Genomic DNA, 20472 nt, shown 5'->3' on the forward strand with positions numbered 1-20472 from the left:
AAGAAAATGATCGTTTAATTCACGCATTTCAATTTCAGATTTTCTGGAAATCATTTATTTACACATATTAAAGGCAGTATCATCAGTTTATACTGTTATGTTCAGTATTTATATCTAAAATATATGCCGTCTTCTTTTACAGCTATGTACGTTTAAGTAATACATGTGGCAATCACCAATGATTCGATGATACGTTTGTACTTGTGTGGTGATATAATTCACTATGTGTAATGGAGGTTGATTGCCGACTGAACCAAAGACAAAAAAGTTGTTAAATTAGATCAAATTAGATGAAATACTTTAGTTACTGTCGTACAGAGCGATGATCCTATATCAGTGAACCTAATCATACTAATATATTAGTATATGATGTACTACTTATTGTAATAACATCGTTTATCAATCAGTTGTACACGTCATGTTCACTGCACTGTAATGATATTATTATATAACGTAATGCAATATGTTGATCCTATATTGATCAATGTGTACATCATGTTAAACATATTGTACTAATAACATTAGTATGATATGATATAGTAGGCTGGTCCTATATTACTCATTGCACAAATTATGTTAACATACTGTGCTATAAACATTAGTATTATGTAATACAATATGATAATCTTATATTACTCCGTGTTCACATCATGTTAAACGTACTGTACTAATGTTATTAATATGATGTAATACTATATGTTGATTTTATAATAGTGTGTACATCATGTTAAATGTGCTGTCCTCATGAAATTACGTGTTAAACTATTCCACACTTAAATTGTTTTCCAGTTGCAAAAGATGGTTTTCACCTTCATCCACCCCTGCATCACCGAAAAAGTACTTTGATATAAAATTAGATGTCGACTTAATAATACATGAATCGAAGCTATCCTATAAGAACCATGAATGTCAAAATCAGAGACAAGTATTTTGATCCAATGATATAAGTCGTTTTCTTTTCAACCACTTCTCAAACATGGTGTGTTGGAGGAATCACTATCATATTGTGCAGTTGCTGTGTAGCTAATGGTCTCACCAGCGTCCTGATACTGGCTGACATTTGAATAAAGCAGGGAAAATATAAATTTTCTTTGTGTATATATGTGTTAAATGCAATGAATATAAAATCTTAACTATTATTATTATTTTGGTACATTGTAGATGACTTGTTGCGTTTAACAATATTGTATAATTCCATTCAGTTTTTGGGTTAAGAATATTAATGAAACGGTTTTGCTCAAAAAATTTAGGTTTTTTTTTACAGATCTAACAGTGGCCACTACTTGGAATTGTTACAGTAGGTTTTAGGCTGAATATAATTTTGAAGTTTTATCTTCACTCCCGCACTGTAGGAAATTATATAACCGTGAAGACTGCATTACTTTTAAAGATGTATAAGACAAACAAGAATTGATGTCAGACTGTTATGTAACAACAAAGTTTCAGCGGTGCCACCTACGCGCATGCGTCCACACTAAACTGAGGCCTGTTGGTGAATTTTCAAATTAAGAGTTGCCGGTTCATGTTTTTGCATCGCACGTGATATGTGGTGAGTTGCGCTTCGTTCCATACTTTCTTGGGTCGGTGTCGAAGGTGCTCGTTCAGCATATCCGGTATAACCTTCGTCAGAAGTGGTCTGTGGTCCGTGTTGTGTGAGTTTCTTTCGGCCTCCCGCGTAGCGTAACGGTCTAGCGCGTCGCCTGCGTCCTCCAGGAAGCCGAGTGTTGAACTAGTGGTCAAGATTTGGGTTGTCTGAGCAGCGACACCTTTAAGCCTGTAACAGATACAAGGTACGATACAATATCATACGATGAACCATTTTTTTTTTTCCATGTTTTTCAGAAAGGTCTGGAAGGAATGTCGCCTCTCATTAGTCTGTCATGCATTAATGATGTAATTGGGTTAATTATTTAATCCAACATTTTTTCCCCACACCTGGAAGCCCTCGCCACATTATTTTTTGTATTACTATTTCTAGATTAAAGAAGAAAAAGTTGTAACGATCATCGGGAGTCCTATTTTTATGTGCTCGTAAGTTCGAAAAATAGATTCGTTTTACCGATACGAAACGGCTCCGCTGAACACACAAATCCTCTAATGAAAATATAAAATCCTCCTTTTTTTTTCGGAACAACTTTTCTTCCGCTTGCTAAGTCAATTAGTCGACAATTAATGTGACGCATTGAAAGTTGATAATTACCGGTAAAATTTATCTGAAAATTTTAGATACGCTTTAGGTGACACACACACACACACACACACACACACACACACGCAATCGTATACATATTTTGAACGAAAAAACGGAACATTTATGTATTACACCATCACACACACACACACGGGTCACTCACCAACCACATGGTAAATAATTCATGAACTGAAATAGTGTGATAGTGAAACGTAAAATGAAGAACTGAAGATCGCAACATTATACATAAGATAATGTAGTGAAGATGCAAGCTACTGATTGTGGAATTATACGCTACGCTCTCGTCATTATCGTCCTCTTAAAGCCTAGTCTCCATTATATCCTGTCATTTTCTTTTTTCCTATTTGATCTGCGTTTTGCTTTGTCACTGGTAATCTCTTTACGGTCGGTATCAATTACCTCTGTTTCATACATACTGTTGCTACGATTAGAGAATAGGTGCGGGGTAAGATAGAATATATTGAACTGGAATTTCAGCACAATTCTATTGCCATTGGCAGCTACACCCCCTTCCTTGTTGATATGGGTGGTGTGGTCCTGGGTCCTCCCATATTACTAATGTAATTACCGTTGAGTGATGATGACACGATGATTGATATAGTGTGTTTGGCGTGACGAGTGATTAGATTGTTTGGGTTATTTCGCTCCTACGGCTATTTAGTGACTCGTTGGTATTGACTCGTTAATTATTTACTGTTTGTGTGTAGTCTACTTTGTATTCGATTTATCGATTTTTACTCATATTCTGCGACGTAAATTGATTGCCGGTGCCTTACACGCCTGGTTTTGGGAGGTGTGAGGAACAGCAAGGGAGGGAGGGAGACGGCGGACGGGAAATGGATCAGTGTTAGATAACAAGGTGGTATTTATGGCCTGACAGGCTCAACATCCTGAACCATCTGTGATGAACTGCCCTAATTCATCCTCTTAAACCTCCTGTGCCCTTAATGAACTCGTTATCCGTACCCGTAATTCACTCTTTACTGATAGATCGACCTAATGTACTCTCCCCTGGTATCCATTCCCCTAATTGAGCCTACCCTTATCTGTGTACCCCCATGTCTGACACTTTACATCCTCCAGACGTAGCTACAGTACACCGTAATACCTCGCCCTGCCCGGCAGAACCTTAATACTTACGTTGCCATGATCTACTTCCCTGAGTGGATCTGGTCTACTGTCCCGAGTGGCCTTGGTGTACTCCCCTCAGTAGTGCTGGTTTACTGCCCTGAGTATCCTTGGTCTACTGCCCTGATGAGTAGCCCTGGTCTGCTGTCCTCGTGGCCCTGATCTGCTGCTGCCCTGACTGACTGTCATAACCTCGGGCCCGAGCACAGAGGAAGCAGGTCATCTCCGGGTAAACAACAAGTCTCTGATGCTCCTGACCAGCCGTCAACATTCCTCCTCTCAAATGTCGCCTCAACTTTACCTCCATCCTTCCCCTCCCGTTTTCTTCATATTTACGTTACCGTCCTCGTTTTACTCTTTATCTTTTTGGCATTTGTGGTTCTTCCTTTTGATTCCCAAGTTTATCTCGTATTTTTGTCTTTTAGTTTCCTTTTCTATATTTCTGTTCTTCCTTCACTCTCTATTTTCATTATTCCGGGTCGTTTTGCTTTACGTTGATATCCTTATTTCTCCTGGTTTATATCTCTTCTTCGTGTTTCGTTTACGTCTCTCTCTCTCTCTCTCTTTCATATCTCTTCGTCCCAGTTTGTTTCTCTTCTTTTAGTTTCTCCTGCTTACCTTCTTTGTCTCATCCACCACCATATTCTTTGTATTACAGGCTGATAAAAATGGTTGTTTATTCTTTAGTCTTTCCTTTGTTTGAATTAGTTTATTTGTTTGTATAGCGGCTCGTACAGGCATAGCCTTATGGTGTTGATGACGGAGGAACAAGTTATTTGACTTGAACACCTTCATTCATGGTCTGGGCGATTATTTATAAAGGTGTTGCACATCACTGTTGACCGAAACAGTTTGGGCAAGGGAAGGAGGAGTGTGTGGAGACCAAGTTGTGAAAGAGAGGATGAATAAGAGGGTTATAGATGCTGGAGATTCCGTCGTCTTGCCTTTTGTGATTTATTAGATCAAGATAGTGAACATATTCATCTTTATATGCATGGTTGTTTAAGTCAGGACGTCTTTAAGAAATTAGGGCGACAATGATATGGACTACAGTTGGGATGAAGCGTTTTCAGTCTAGGGGCGTTTAGAAAAGTTCCCCCTATTGTGACTTCGTGTATGGGGATATGTCGACCTTTACTTCGTTGATGCCTTTGAAGATCTCTCGATAGACGTGAGTGAGAGAGAAAACGTAAGGCCAGCGATGTGAAATTTCTCATTTTACATTCATTGTGGGAGTCGTTTTCATTCTGATGTTCAACGTTCATTTATGTGAGGTTGGTATACAAGTAAGAACCAAAGGAAAAGTTGTTTCTCATGGACAAATGATTCAGCTTCGTTGATATTAACTACTATTTCATGATTGAATATATATATATATATATATATATATATATATATATATATATATATATATATATATATATATATATATATATATGATTTATATTAGTGCATGCACTGATGTATATAGGTCCTTGTACGGCATGGATACAGATAGACGCTTCAAAAGATGCTTTAAGTTGTATATAGATACCCTGTCATCCTAGCATGGATACCAAGGTATACATATTCTAATTGATCCCAGCATGCGAACCAGTGTATACGCACTCCATCTTCTCCTGACCTTATATTAACTACTGATTTGTATAGGCGTCAAAGGGCGTGTCTGAAACTATAATGAAGATCTTAAAGATTGAAACTTTTGTTTAGAACCTTCAAATCTACCATCATGATTTACCATCCTACAAAAAGTTCGTGAATGTATGACTTGTTTCCTTTACGTCTGTTCCAGTTCGTGGAACGGATCTCTTCTGTGTCTTTTTCCCCCTCCAGTTTCCCTCCCTCGTCATTGTGTTAACATTATCGATCGTTTATGGTGTGGTGTGTGCAGGTGACCATTCATCTCGTGCAAACATGTACGCCTTTCTTGTCTTTTTCCTATTTTTCTTGTTTTTTTCTTTTCCCTCCGTTTCTTTCCCTTCATCTGTTTCTTCTTCCATGGTTTTACTCGCTGCATCCACCCAGTGCAAAGCTTACGGTCTCCAGGCATTACGGCTGATTTTGTCATTATATCGTTAAGGGCCATGAGCCAAATACGGACAAGAGAATAATACTTCATGACGCCTGTCATTGTCCACTTCCTGTACACACTGATGCCAGGAATCGTGTGTGAAGCATGACATGTTGATATATGACCCGGTGGCAGGTTGCATGAAGCCTGACATGCCACCTTATAACACACACAGACGCACCCGGTAGCACCGCCACACCGTTAGCCTCTCCTCGGTATTCCCGTGTTCTTTCTCGACGACTTGTTCGTATGACGTTGATAATTGTTATTATTTATATACTTCGTTGGTGTTCGAAGTTGAGTTTCTTCCTTAGCGGACGGTACGACCCTGTCGTACTCGAGGGTCGTACAGTCGTAGTCAAGATTCGTACTCGTAGGGATGATGATTAAGAAATTATGATTTGTTTACCACTTGACAAAGAACCTATTCACTGTGACAGGCGAGAGGAGTGACGGGGGAAAAACGATTCAGGAGCGGAGTAAAGTGACCAACGTGGAAACGTTTTGAAAGGGCCAGTTTTTCTACGCCACCGAAGTTGTAACTGGTCTGTTGTACCCAGTTAACGTCCACCCTAGTCGTAACTAGTTAGGTTCATTTACTACTAAATCGTAGTTGATTGTAACGTATTGGGGTTAATTATGGTAATTGCTCAAGCATGTTGATAATTGTCTGAGTATAAATTATAACGATAACCAATGCAGTAAAATTAGACGCGGGGACGCGAAAATGTAACTTAAAACATCATTATAGCACTCTATGTCGTGACAGTGTGTCTGAAATCATTTGAGGCAATAAGAGATAAAGTTATCAGATAATGCCACCCGTTCTGAACCCAAATGATTTCCCATTTTCCTGCCGTTCGTGTCTATAACGAATAGGACGAAAGTTGACGATGCGTCTCAAATATCTTTTGTCGAATTTTGACTTTTTGTGTTGGTGCGAACGGCACATCACGCGAGCTGAAGTTCGCAAAGGCCATTTTACTGCGCCAGTTTTATTTGCATCGGTTAACAACTGAAAACTTACAATAAGTGATTTTTTTTTTAAGTTAGAAATATGATTGTTATATTGTATACGGTATTAGTTTCTAGTTGTTCTGTTCCTGAATTTCTCTAGTTGTGGACTTAATGAGTGGTATACGACCGGGTCAGTCTAGAAAGTATGTTTATGTTGAGAGTACATATGAGGGGGTATGTCACATTGGTGTAATTTTAGACCTTCCCGTTTTCTTTCGGAGATGCGGATTCAGGGCTTGCATTTCTGTGTGGAGCACTATGGTGGCACCACGTAACTTAGACTTACATTGACTGATATGTAAATTAGATTTACATTGACTGATATGTAAATTAGATTTACATTGATTGATGTGTAAATTAGATCTACATTGATATGTAAATTAGTTACATTGATTGATATATAAATTAGATTTACATTGATATGTAAATTAGATTTACATTGATTGATATGCAAATTAGATTTACATTGATTGATATGCAAATTAGATTTACATTGATTGATATGTAAATTAGATTTACATTGATTGATATGTAAATTAGATTTACATTGATTGATATGTAAATTAGATTTACATTGATTGATATGTAAATTAGATTTACATTGATTGATATGTAAATTAGATTTACATTGATTGATGTGTAAATTAGATTTACATTGATTGATGTGTAAATTAGATTTACATTGACTGATGTGTAAATTAGATCTACATTGATATGTAAATTAGATTTACATTGATTGATATGTAAATTAGATTTACATTGATTGATATGTAAATTAGATTTACATTGATTGATATGTAAATTAGATTTACTTTGACTGATATGTAAATTAGATTTACATTTACTGATATGTAAATTAGATTTACATTGATTGATATGATAGTAATGTTGAAGTTATCCATCAATGATGATGAGGAATTAAGACTCTGCCATCGGTCCATAAGTTGCTATATATGTTAGTCATTTTGCTCTATGTTTCCTTCATTTACTCGCTGTTCTTAAATGTTTATCACCTTCTTATGGTATTGTCTTTATAGTTCCTTCTCCACAATCATTAGAAAACGGGCTACGAGAAAATATTCTACTACTCGGCTAGAAAACGTATCGTCAGTGTAAGTTGATGGAAGACTTTGCTCGAAAAGATTACGCTGCTTATGTACTCGGACATCTGTGAAGTTTGAGTTTCATCTTCTGATTTTGGTGTGTGCATGTGTAAGACTACCTCTTCATGCAGACAAGGAAGGAGTTTAACATGCATTTGGATCCCCTGGCTCGTCCAGTCTTTCTTGATCAATAAGTTTTACATGCATTTGGATCCCCGGGCTCATCCAGTCTTTCTTGATCAATAAGTTTCTGAAAGTCGCGTCTGCATTCGGTACTTGTTCGTTTTGGCTGGTTCCACTCGTCCCTTACGAATCTGTTGTTATGAAACTATTATCTCGCGTCGTTTCTGACTTGTCCTCCTTTGTTTCCTGTGATGCCCTCCAGTCGACTGGTTTCCTCTCTGTCTCTAACAAATGTATCTTATCAACATCGTTAAATATATTTGAAGACCATAAAAGCTATAACCATGCTTCCCATTTTCTTTGTTTTCCAGTGTTAGCAGATCTGTGCCTGCTGACCTCTGCCTAGATCTGAGATCTTTACTATTGGGCAAAAAATTACATTTCCTTGTTTCTCTTACCTTTACAGCAAATGTGTATTGGGGTGACGAAACTGGCAATTTAACTTGAGGTTTTTATTTACTGCAAGGATTTTCTAAGAATCTTCCATAACATATGTACTCGAAGGCAATTTGTATAATCATTGACATGTATTCTACTTTTGTGAAAATTCTCCTAAAGCATATTTTTTTTCCTGGTGACGTACCGGTCTTGCGTCAACCCATCATTTCCTCTAACATGAAGATGGCTTTAGATGACCCCCTGATCGATGACATTCGTTGCTGTCTTCTCACGATGCATTAAAGCTTCGTTCATGGTCCATCTTGTACTCGGGGTTGTCATTAAACGATCGTTTGTTGCCTCCGGAGGACGAATACGTCCAGGCCTACTCGTTACAAGGTGGTTACTACACTATCTCTTTCTTCCGGGACACTGGGTATTATATGTGAACTGTGATCAATAATTACAGAAGTTTTCCACGTGTATGTTGATCTCTTTCTCAATTCGTTGGATGCTCCAGTCACGGACAAAGTTTACACCAAGGTATGGGGCCTTAAGTGAAATGTGAGAGACGTTTATGAAAGTGAATTAGGTGAGAGAAGGGAAAGAATTTACGAATTTTAGAGGAAGTGGAAAAAAGACCTAGTGAAAAAAAAACTGTCTTTTGAAATGTTCCAGGTCATAGTTATTGGGAAAGACGTGTGAGGGTAGAGAGTTCCAAAGCTTTGAGGTGTAGGGAAAGAAACGGTTTTCAAAACGGCCTTCTCTCGAGTTGCCAGCGGCCACCAATACAGTAATCATGTGACACAGCTGCTTCTCGAGTATTGCGTGTTCTAGCTAGTGGTAGGGGGCACACAGGCAGCCAGCTCTCAGGAGCAAAAACCAAAATAATGCCTACAGAAGAGGGAAAGTGAACCAACATTGCGCCGTAGGGCGAGCAGGTCAAGTTGGGAAGTTAACCTGGGAGAGTTTATCAGTCGGATCGCTTTCGACTTGACTTTGTCAAGTAAGGATGAAGAGGTAGAACCACCCCAAATGTGAGAGCAGTACTCCATACAAAGATGAATCAATCTGTTGTATAAAGGGAGCAACTGTCTACGTAAGACAGCTATAGTACCGTCAGAACGGAAAAGTGAAGGATAGGTAGAGCGACAGAAGTTGTCAGAGATGTCCTTAGCTAAAGACCAGAAAGACCTATCAGTGGATGACGAGGAGAGGTTTTCTCACTCCCCATGAATAAAGTAACGCTTCACCTCGCGAATAACGTGTTTGCATTGATTACGAGCACTGACAAATGCTGAATGGGAATCGAAGGAAGAGGAGAGTTTTTCTAAGCTCGATATGCTTGATCCCCTGCCTGAATGGCCTCGGAATAGGAACGGTTGAACCATAGATTAGGTGAAGTCATCTTGGAGGAAAAGATAAATGGTTCCATTCCCGCAACAATAACTTCTGCTATGCGTTTGGCGGACACAGAAGCATCACCACATAAATGACAGTAATTTTTTATCCAAAGAAAGTCGGAAAAGAATTTTCTGAAGTTATTTTAGTCAGCTTTGTTGAGGTGCCAATATTTTTTCTAGAAGGGGTTGCTGGAGGGGGAAATGCCGTGAAAATAGATACATTTATGAGTGTGTGATCAGATGAGGCAATTGTGGGCGGGATTGTGTAGTCACAACTTGAAGGATTAGAGACGAGAAACAGATCCAGAATATTAGAGTGGTCATAGCAGCCAGGAATATATGACTGGGGTGGTGGATCATTGAGAATGAAGGTGAGGGCTTCAATCCCTCCACCATCTATATGGGAGGAATTCAACCATTTCTCAAAGCAAAGCATCTCTGCCTGTGGGAGGGTAGGATGCCACGGTCTCATAGCAGGACTTTAGATAGTCGAAGATATATATATATATATATATATATATATATATATATATATATATATATATATATATATATATATATATATATTCACTGAGAACCAATCACTTTCCTCTCTTCCTACACGTACACATGCCTTACATCCTCGATAAAAACTTTTCACTGCTTCTAACAACTTGCCTCCCACACCATATATTCTTAATACCTTCCACAGAGCATCTCTATCAACTCTATCATATGCCTTCTCCAGATCCATAAATGCTACATACAAATCCATTTGCTTTTCTAAGTATTTCTCACATACATTCTTCAAAGCAAACACCTGATCCACACATCCTCTACCACTTCTGAAACCGCACTGCTCTTCCCCAATCTGATGCTCTGTACATGCCTTCACCCTCTCAATCAATACCCTCCCATATAATTTACCAGGAATACTCAACAAACTTATACCTCTGTAATTTGAGCACTCACTCTTATCCCCTTTGCCTTTGTACAATGGCACTATGCACGCATTCCGCCAATCCTCAGGCACCTCACCATGAGTCATACATACATTAAATAACCTTACCAACCAGTCAACAATACAGTCACCCCCTTTTTTAATAATGTAGGTTTGCGGCAGGGGTGTGTGATGTCTCCATGGTTGTTTAATTTGTTTATGGATGGGGTTGTTAGGGAGGTAAATGCAAGAGTCCTGGAAAGAGGGGCAAGTATGAAGTCTGTTGGGGATGAGAGAGCTTGGGAAGTGAGTCAGTTGTTGTTCGCTGATGATACAGCGCTGGTGGCTGATTCATGTGAGAAACTGCAGAAGCTGGTGACTGAGTTTGGTAAAGTGTGTGGAAGAAGAAAGTTAAGAGTAAATGTGAATAAGAGCAAGGTTATTAGGTACAGTAGGGTTGAGGGTCAAGTCAATTGGGAGGTGAGTTTGAATGGAGAAAAACTGGAGGAAGTGAAGTGTTTTAGATATCTGGGAGTGGATCTGTCAGCGGATGGAACCATGGAAGCGGAAGTGGATCATAGGGTGGGGGAGGGGGCGAAAATTTTGGGAGCCTTGAAAAATGTGTGGAAGTCGAGAACATTATCTCGGAAAGCAAAAATGGGTATGTTTGAAGGAATAGTGGTTCCAACAATGTTGTATGGTTGCGAGGCGTGGGCTATGGATAGAGTTGTGCGCAGGAGGATGGATGTGCTGGAAATGAGATGTTTGAGGACAATGTGTGGTGTGAGGTGGTTTGATCGAGTAAGTAACGTAAGGGTAAGAGAGATGTGTGGAAATAAAAAGAGCGTGGTTGAGAGAGCAGAAGAGGGTGTTTTGAAATGGTTTGGGCACATGGAGAGAATGAGTGAGGAAAGATTGACCAAGAGGATATATGTGTCGGAGGTGGAGGGAACGAGGAGAAGAGGGAGACCAAATTGGAGGTGGAAAGATGGAGTGAAAAAGATTTTGTGTGATCGGGGCCTGAACATGCAGGAGGGTGAAAGGAGGGCAAGGAATAGAGTGAATTGGAGCGATGTGGTATACAGGGGTTGACGTGCTGTCAGTGGAGTGAATCAAGGCATGTGAAGCGTCTGGGGTAAACCATGGAAAGCTGTGTAGGTATGTATATTTGCGTGTGTGGACGTGTGTATGTACATGTGTATGGGGGGGGGGTTGGGCCATTTCTTTCGTCTGTTTCCTTGCGCTACCTCGCAAACGCGGGAGACAGCGACAAAGTATAAAAAAAAAAAAAAAAAAAATATGTATATATATATATATATATATATATATATATATTGTAGAATTAGGAGATGCAGTAGGCGAAACAGAGGACAAGTGTGGGAGTTGGGAGACGGACCTTGAGCCACAGAGCATCATAGTCTGAGGACTTGACGTCCTCGGGGTGTGCCTCAGGTGTGTTGATGTTGGAATCGTGAGCGAGTGAGTGAACGCAGGGATGACCACACATTTTCACAGGCAGAATATTCTTCCCCAAACGTTCCTGATGCCTTGATAGGCTGGGTTGATAAAGTATTGAGGAGAAATTAAATGTAATTATTCTTTTGTCTATTGTTATAATAGATGGGGGAAGATATCAGCATTTCTCCCACTGATTTGATAAGTTTCATACTACAATCAGAGGTTCCTTTCGATGATTCGTTCTCTTAAAGCGCTTCGAGATTTGTCCTTTGCTTCTGTTTCAGATGGTTCAGTCATGTTGTTGCCGCTGCTACTACTACTTTAACAATCATTTGCCAAAGTTTATATTCTCAACAAAGTTACTATACCTTTGGAGAATTTAACACGTCTATGCTGCAGTAAGAAGAGGGTATCTTTTATTTTTGTGTGTTCTTTGTTTTACCAAGACTTGTTAGGATCAGCCACCTGGACGTACTGGATTGTTCACTTTGAGATTGACATAATTTGGAGTCTTCGGTAACTTCATAATGTTTTCCTTTGTCTCAAAGGCTTTTCAAGGGTATGCAGGTCATTTACTTTCAACCAGATCTTGCTCATCAACTGATATAGTCTTGTTAAATCTGTCACAACTTCTTTCTGTATGACTTTGTTTTGATTTGAGAGACTGTACAGAGAACACAAGACAGTCTTAAAGTAATCCCGTGTTTATTAAGGAAACAAAAATAGGCAAATTCTGTTTGCATTTTTAAAAAACTGGAAGTTATATATATATATATATCGGAGTAACCTGCATTGCACGTATTCTTCCATTCGTATGGAGATGAAAGTTATAGTGTCGGAGGTCGACTGTACGGATTTTCCATGTAACGATGGTTTTGATGAGGAAGGCATGAAAGAATGAGGGATACTTACCATACATAACCTCAAGACTTCCGAACATTACATAATCAAGGGATATCCCTTCGGTCTGCTGTCCCTAAGGTGTCTTATCCCAGCTCATGTTGGGTACAAGCTATGTCGTGGCCGGGTGGCTGAGGATCAGTGCAGCCCGAGGCCTTCTAGACAAGCAGGAGGTGGAGGAACTTTCCTCACTACCGGCACGGCTCATTGACCGCTGAGCCGCTATGTTGGATCACCTGCCTGAAGGTTTGGCGGTACAGATGACGTTACGCATTATATAATGTGTTGCATAACCAAGTATAGTCTCTGTTCTTACTACTACGGTACTTGTATATCAGTTTAATGTGTGTCCAAGTACTTAGTTTACTTTAACATGCCTCTTTATGGTGGCCAATCTTGATAGGGTAAACATATGGTCCTTAGTTGATTGAAAAGTTTACTGAATATCAGGGAATATGAAATAGGCAACAGGGTTGAATGTGAGCCCAGGCTATTGTGGAACCGACTGTTGAAGTAGATAGTATGTCGTGAGGGGAAGATGCAAGAAAGAGGAATATTCCACGCCTGAGTTGCATGAGGCTAAGAGGATGTATCGTAATGGCCAGTGCTCGAGTGTACGGGAAACTGATGGTTGGAGAAAGTTGATAACAGGAGAGTTGACAAGAGCGGGAGGGTTTCGATTTTGCTCTGGTTTGAGTTGAAAGAGCAGCTGCATCAGATGTACAAACAGTCCTCCATACATGATCTGTCACAACTACAATGTGAACCAGCTCGATGTTTCTTTCCATGCAGCAAACCACCTGTTTTGCTTCGTGAATTTTGATTCTGTTGATTATTTGTGTTCCTCCTTTCCTTTGTTAGTAGTGTGGAATCATTTCTAAAACACATATTACCAGTGTTACCCAGTCCTTTCGCAATCTTCTAACCCTATAAAAAAAAAGTCGTTTTTCTTTTTAAAATTTCAGATTCTCTCGTCTCCTTTGACGGTCTTCGAGTTCCATGGACACCCTCGCATTACTCAGGTGATTAGGTTCGACTTTAAAAGGGACTCTGGGGTCCCGTGCAGGTGCTGAAGATTCTCCAATCCTTAGTAGTTGTGATTAATATACGAAGAACTGCTTGGTTTTTGTATGGAGTACTGCTGTCACATCTCTGAAGGCCCTGCCCTTACATATGTGCTCGACAAAGCGGGTTATAGCAGTAGTCAACAGTGGTACAACGTACATGTATACATGGTGGTCATTTGGAAAAAAAAAATTTCATTGTAAATGAAATCTTTGAAAGTCTCATCATTCGGAAAGCATAATGATTATCAGGCCGTGTGGCGATCATGTTTCAAGATAGTTCGAGGTCGTATTCCTAATGCCGTTAAGCGATTATGTTTCCGGTAATTACGGGTAACCCAAGACTGAAGGAAACCTGAGAGGGGCCTACTCGCTTATGTGAGGCAGCGCCTGTTTATACCCAGATATTATTAATGACCGCACTACCATACACGGACGCGACTGAGGCAACACAACCGGCAGATTAAATCCCTAAGTATGCCTGGAAATACACTGAAGAGTTATAACCCAAATATATGTGAGCGCCCAGCACGAAAAATGTAACGACACTAGCGTTCTTAACCAGTGGAAGAAGGAACACTGAGCGCTGTACAAGGAAATTACGTGAATAACTTTTTGCGCTACGAAATCATTTGGAAATTGATATTCATTAATGAAGTGTAGTGGTAGAAAGAAACGTCATCGGTTGTAGTGTATGTGGTGAGCGCAACGCTATACCTTCCTCCGGCAAGATATCGTTATAGGTACGCTCGTTCACCTTGTGCGGTGGCTCACACACACACAAGCTGATTAACAATGTTGCGTTCCATCTTCGGACTAGAGCGGTGGAAATTGAACCTGAATTCCTTGACATCATCAATGAACGGTGTATTTCCGCAAGACATGTTGGTCAGTATCAGGAACTTGTGCACTGAACCATTTACGTGTAAACAAAAACTTTGCAGCTCATAACTTTTTGTCTTTGTTACACAATATGAAGGTTTTAGATACTCTTGTGTCCATCGAAATAAATGGGAAAGCCAGATAACCGAAGCTACAATGACCTATAGCGATCTTACCTGCTGGCGGAAAGTAGCGGTAACCTACATCCTTAACCTATATAGATGGACATAGTATAGCAGAAGGAAGGCTTCTTCCCTCCCACCTACTACCAATATTCCCACCATACCTTTATAGGTACGAGGAAACACCATAGAGTTTAGGAGTTCACTCAGGTGGAAGTTTTCTACGGGACCGGTTGAGGGGAAAACACGTCCTGATCTATTTACCGCTGCTGGAGGCCCTCTGGTGGAAGAAATCAAGTTGAAATATATATGTATATATATATATATATATATATATATATATATATATATATATATATATATATGTATATATATATATATATATATATATATATATATATATATATATATATATATATATATATATATGCATAGTATACTGTGGCTTTGGAGTAGACTCTTTGGCTAATGACTGATATTGCTAAAGTATCCTTCTAGCCGTGGGTTAAATGTATTGTTAACTGTGCTCTTTGACGCTAATATCTATTGGTGGCTTATAACATTGCTACTGATGTTGAGGAAACCTCTGTCCGCATACATGTGGCTTCTTCTTGCCGTTATTTTTGGTCGTTGTGTTTCTACCATGATAGAATTATCTTGAGTTATACCATCTGATTTAAACAGTGTTTTGAACATTTCTTTGATTATCTTGGTTTTTCACTGTTTAAGGAAAAGAATCTTAGATCTTCAAATAGTTCTAGGTAAGGCTTGTTGATAAGTAACGACTTTTGTTGCTTATTTTTGCGTTAATTCGAGTATTCCCTCGTCTTGAACACCATACTCCACATGCGATCCCACTAGGGCTTTGTGAAGAGTAAGTATTGTCTCTCGTTGTAAACTAAATTTTTCTGTGTACAGAACCTAACATTCTCTCTGCTGACCATTGCTTTGTGCATTTTTGGTTATTACTGATTATCACTCTATATATTTTTTTCCTCCTGTGCTCCTGGTAATTGCTTAATTGTCATAATCCAAAGAGGCGTAAAATCTCTGTGGCTTTCACCACAGTTTATATTTGTTTGATATTCTTTTCACTAAAATGATTTAATCGGCTGATGTCTCTACTCAAGTCCAGGTGTCATGCCTCTGAACACTGGAACAGCTTGCTCAAGCCCCTCTGAATCATTGAACGCTCTTCCTTCGTCAGAACTCTTTAATATGCCACATTTCGTGTCATCGGTATATATATATATATATATATATATATATATATATATATATATATATATATATATATATATATATATATATATATATATATGTTGCTGGTGAATCCTCTTCTCGGATCACTGGTGCAAATAGTATAAAGAGATGAGGCCTTGAACTCGAGCCTTGGTGTACCCCAGCTCGTCACGCTTACCCATCTGGACGCTTTCCCTCAATGCTACTGTACGTTTCCTGCAACGAGACCAGTCCGTAGTATAGGAGTATACTATGTATCTTTTGTGATTTATTGGATCTGTAACCGAGCGTTAGAACACAGATATTCAGCTGATAGTTCCTATATCCGAGGCTACAGATATCCAGTTAATGGTTCCTGTATCTAAAGTTACGCATATACAGTTTATGGCTCGTGTGTCTGAGGTTACAGATACCCAGTTAATATTTCCTATATTTGGAGTTAGAGATTCTGTTTATGGCTCCTGGGTCCGTAGCTACGGATATTATTGTAATTGATAAATGTATCGAGGATTACAGACATCCATGTATTTGTTCTTGTATCCGTTGTTAGAGATGTCCAGTTAGTACTTTCTGTATCCACGGTTAGAGAAATGGTGTCGACAGTTCCTGTATCTAAGGTTACTGGTATCCAGTTTTAGGTTCCATCATGACCGCGATGGTTTGTTCCTGGCCATCAGCCTCTGCAACACATTACCTTCGCGTGAGCCAGTCCGGCAGAGACCCACACCTTCCTGCACGACGACAAGTCCTCCGTCAGGAAAGACTGTTCACGTCTCATGAATTCCTCCGTCTTCTGGCGGCTAAGTATACGGTCGGCAATGTGTGGTGGTCTGTGGACGGATTGATTAGCCAGCCTCCAGCGGCCACCACCTGGGAAGGGGCCACTGCTCATCCAGGAAAATGATTTCTTCGGGGAGTATCCTGTCTCTCCAAGAGGCGTAGCGGCGGAGCAAAGCGTAATGCACCAAGCAAGACAGAATCAGAACAGTAAGAAAAAAATAATCGGCGAACGAGCGAGAGGGTTCGAGACTTTACGATCGCCAGCACACGAATCATAGATCTGTTCCTGAAGCATTGACCAGAAGACAGATCTTGGGGGGGCAAACGTCGGTGGTCTAAGCCCTTGACACTTATTACCGACACATGAATGTGAGATGTGAATGCGAAATGTCAGGGAAAAATGAGATTTCTAGCGTATAATCACAACGGACATTTTAGATTATAAGCCTCGAATATTATCAGCTTAAGAGTCAGAGTTCCTGAGATTTGGCTATCATCAGTATGCATTTCTTTTTCCGGTCATCATCTTAAACATGAGTGGCAAGCTGTCAGCCGTGAAGATTACCAGCGCGCGAGCCAGGTTGAGATTTATCTATCTATGATTAACCCTAAACAGTTTCTGCGAACGAGTCCTGGTGTTACCCAAGACCTTTACTGAAAGACTTCTGCATCCCAAGGCTGCGTTTCTTTGAAGGCTTCAACTTCGGTAATTAATAGCTTTGGTGGAGAGCTGGACAGTCCTTTCATTCGCAGGTGATCGACCGCATGACAAGGTCCTGGAAAAGCACCTAGGTAAAGGAAGATCAAAATGCTGTTGTTAGATAATTGTAGTCTTCGCCAAGGATGTTGACAGACATGATCCCGTAAATACTTGTGAATACCAGATGATGAAGTGAAGGAAACATGAATGTGCACAAGTGGAATACCAGGAACTTCTGGATGCAGTACGTATGATTTTTCAAACATTCAGAACCAAGAGAATATCAAATAACTCTACGACTTCACAGTCTCCACTATTGAGAACTCTGTCCTCCATGTAACTTTCCTTGATGTTATATAATCATCTCTCGTATTATACCTGAAGTTGATGGTAACTCGCACACCACCCAAGTATGATGCTATGCGGGCGGCATCACAGTTAACATGAGAACACCTGCTGAGGACACTGACAGCCTGGAGACGTATTATCAACCAAATGGACCAGTGGTCCCTCGAAGCTGAGCCTGCGTTTAACGGGAAAACTCCAACTCCTTCGTCACGGAAAAGACTTCGAAAAATGAAAATCACGAACCGGATAAACGACGGATGCAGAAGTGCTTATAATACGAAAGAGGTCTAAGACTAAATAACGTTGGTAGAACGTACCATTGAAGGACACATCCACGTAAATGTTAAATGTCGGATCTTTATAGGTGACAGAGAACGGAAATGTCACTGTTGAAATTATACGTTTACTTCTTAATACAGCATACTAGCGTGTACAAAAAATCACCATAAAGGACTGTAGAGATTGCCAACTTTGTAAAACGTCCACATACTCGGGAGAAATACATAATAATAACACACTTGGACAATACGCTGCATATGCCTACAGACGGATATGATTCCTTGATAGAATCACAGGTTAGTAAGAGCAAAATTGACGTCAGAAACATAAAAGGGAAAATGCTGTACGAATATTAGAAACCCAAGTCTCTCGAACACACGACAGGCCAGTACAAGGAAGATCCCTTCAGACTTCAGGAATGCAGATGGGCAGTTTCCTCCACGATGCACCAGGCTTCCCAGCATTTGATAGTCTGGTGAATCATGTCCTCACCCAAGCAAGCTTGGTTGTGGCTGGAGCTGCGAGGATGGAGGACACTCCCCCGGAAACCAGCGTGAGGTGTATATGTGTGTAATCGCACCGCACCGAGTCAGGGTTCTGGGCTATTAACGTCACAGACCTACGATACACGGGTTTTAAACCTTATATATTACCAAATATATTTTCCTACGCGATGCACGTTGTATTAAAGGACCTGTTTATTGCACGTGTTTGTTTTCCTGAATGCATAGTAATGTGTGTACAGATCTCATGGAAGTCTCGAACTGTTACATTGTGTTGTGTAACGTAGCATCTGAGATTCTGGAACATGATTCTTGGCACCGATTTTTCGTGTCTCCTGTGATAGCGGCAGTGTTGAAATTCTTACCCAATTTTTTCTTTTTTTATGTGCACAATACTTTAGGATGCGTCTACTAAATGTGAAGAAAAATGTTTTCCCACAGACCCAGAGACAACGGAGTTTCTCGCGATGGCTTCCCGCGTGTGTGTGTGTGTTCACCCGTGTCGCTTGACGTAACTCGCTCCTCACTGCCTCCTTCCTTTGTTGCCGATGGTATTTGTCCACCAGTTATCTATACGTCCTGGAGCCCCCAGCACGTTACTCGCCCGGCCTGGCACTCGGCCTGGGTCACACGTCCGTTGGTCTTGCGGGTGTAGTTGATATACAAGGCCAAAGACAGCAACGTAGAAGGGGAACATCATATTCTCCTATCCTGGTCGCCACACACACTAAGATGTTACTCCCTCCTCCACCGCACGGCCGACCTGACATATAAACACGGATTGACGGACCAACACCGGGCACTGATGACCCGTAAAACCGCTTATGTCAACGGGTAATAATCCGGAGGGAAAGTGGACGCGGGTGAGGAGCTGGGTTGATAGTGGGAGCAGCAGCTGGTGGGGGAGGGAGGTAAGTGTGTGGGGCACGTTGCTCGTTCAGGGTAGAGTGGAAGAGAGACCTTGAGTGGGCGAGATGAGGCAGGTAACTTTGATGAGGTAAACGTGAGGTAGGTAGTGAGGTTAAGTAAGAATAGTGACGTCAGATGGTCTAAGAAAAAAGCGGGAAGGCCACTGTGGAGGTGGAGTAAATCGAAGACATGTTATACCTACAGTGTGCCAGTGTGGGGCGGAAAGCTGGGGTGAGTTGGTTCTTGGACAGTCATATGGTTTAGGAGGAGAGGTGGACATACAGCAGGTATAAGGTCTTGATAAGAGGTTTGAGTAGCATAAAGGTGGAGTAGGAGGCGGTTATCGAAGTAGGGATAAAACAGGAGAGTCAAGTGGGATCTGTTGAGGTAAGGTTGCAGTACAGCAGACGGCTGGTCGGGGGGGACTTGAGTACATGGAAGAAGCAGATAACCCAGGAGACCTGATGGTGTATGTATGACGAGGTTATTTGCTAGAGGACGGCACTAGTATCCTTAAATAGTTGTTGCAGATGGAAGGAGACGGGATAGTGAAGCAGAAGGCTTCTTTCCACCATTAGATTCCCTCTGGCGTATCGGCCGTCAGGAAAATAGAAGTGGTGGAGAAACTTGTATAAGTGATATTCTGACGTATTGATGTTACAGGGAAGGGTGTATGACAACACATGCCAGTTTCATCTTATCCGCCGGGTACTGTGGTGTAGTGTTAGCTTCTACTGAGTTACTGCTGAATTGGACAGATATTTTGTCTCTGGCATATACATGACAGGGATCGTCTACTTGTTATACCATGATAATTAGTATCCTTAATGATTTTGTTTCAGCTTTTTCTTTATCTGTTTACAGCCTTGGC

At 40.5% G+C, this 20472-nt stretch overlaps 1 protein-coding gene across 1 annotated transcript in view; it reads left to right on the top strand.

The window, feature by feature from the left end:
• Positions 1-1430: 1430 nt before the first annotated feature.
• LOC139766738 (uncharacterized) overlaps positions 1431-20472 on the top strand; it is a 1106342-nt gene continuing 1087300 nt past the window's right edge. Inside the window, 1 exon segment of the mRNA XM_071695663.1 lies at positions 1431-1790. The gene's annotated coding sequence lies outside the window, so the exon portion shown is untranslated.

This window comes from Panulirus ornatus, chromosome 4 (assembly GCF_036320965.1).
Source record: "Panulirus ornatus isolate Po-2019 chromosome 4, ASM3632096v1, whole genome shotgun sequence".
NCBI classification, from domain to species: domain Eukaryota; kingdom Metazoa; phylum Arthropoda; class Malacostraca; order Decapoda; family Palinuridae; genus Panulirus; species Panulirus ornatus.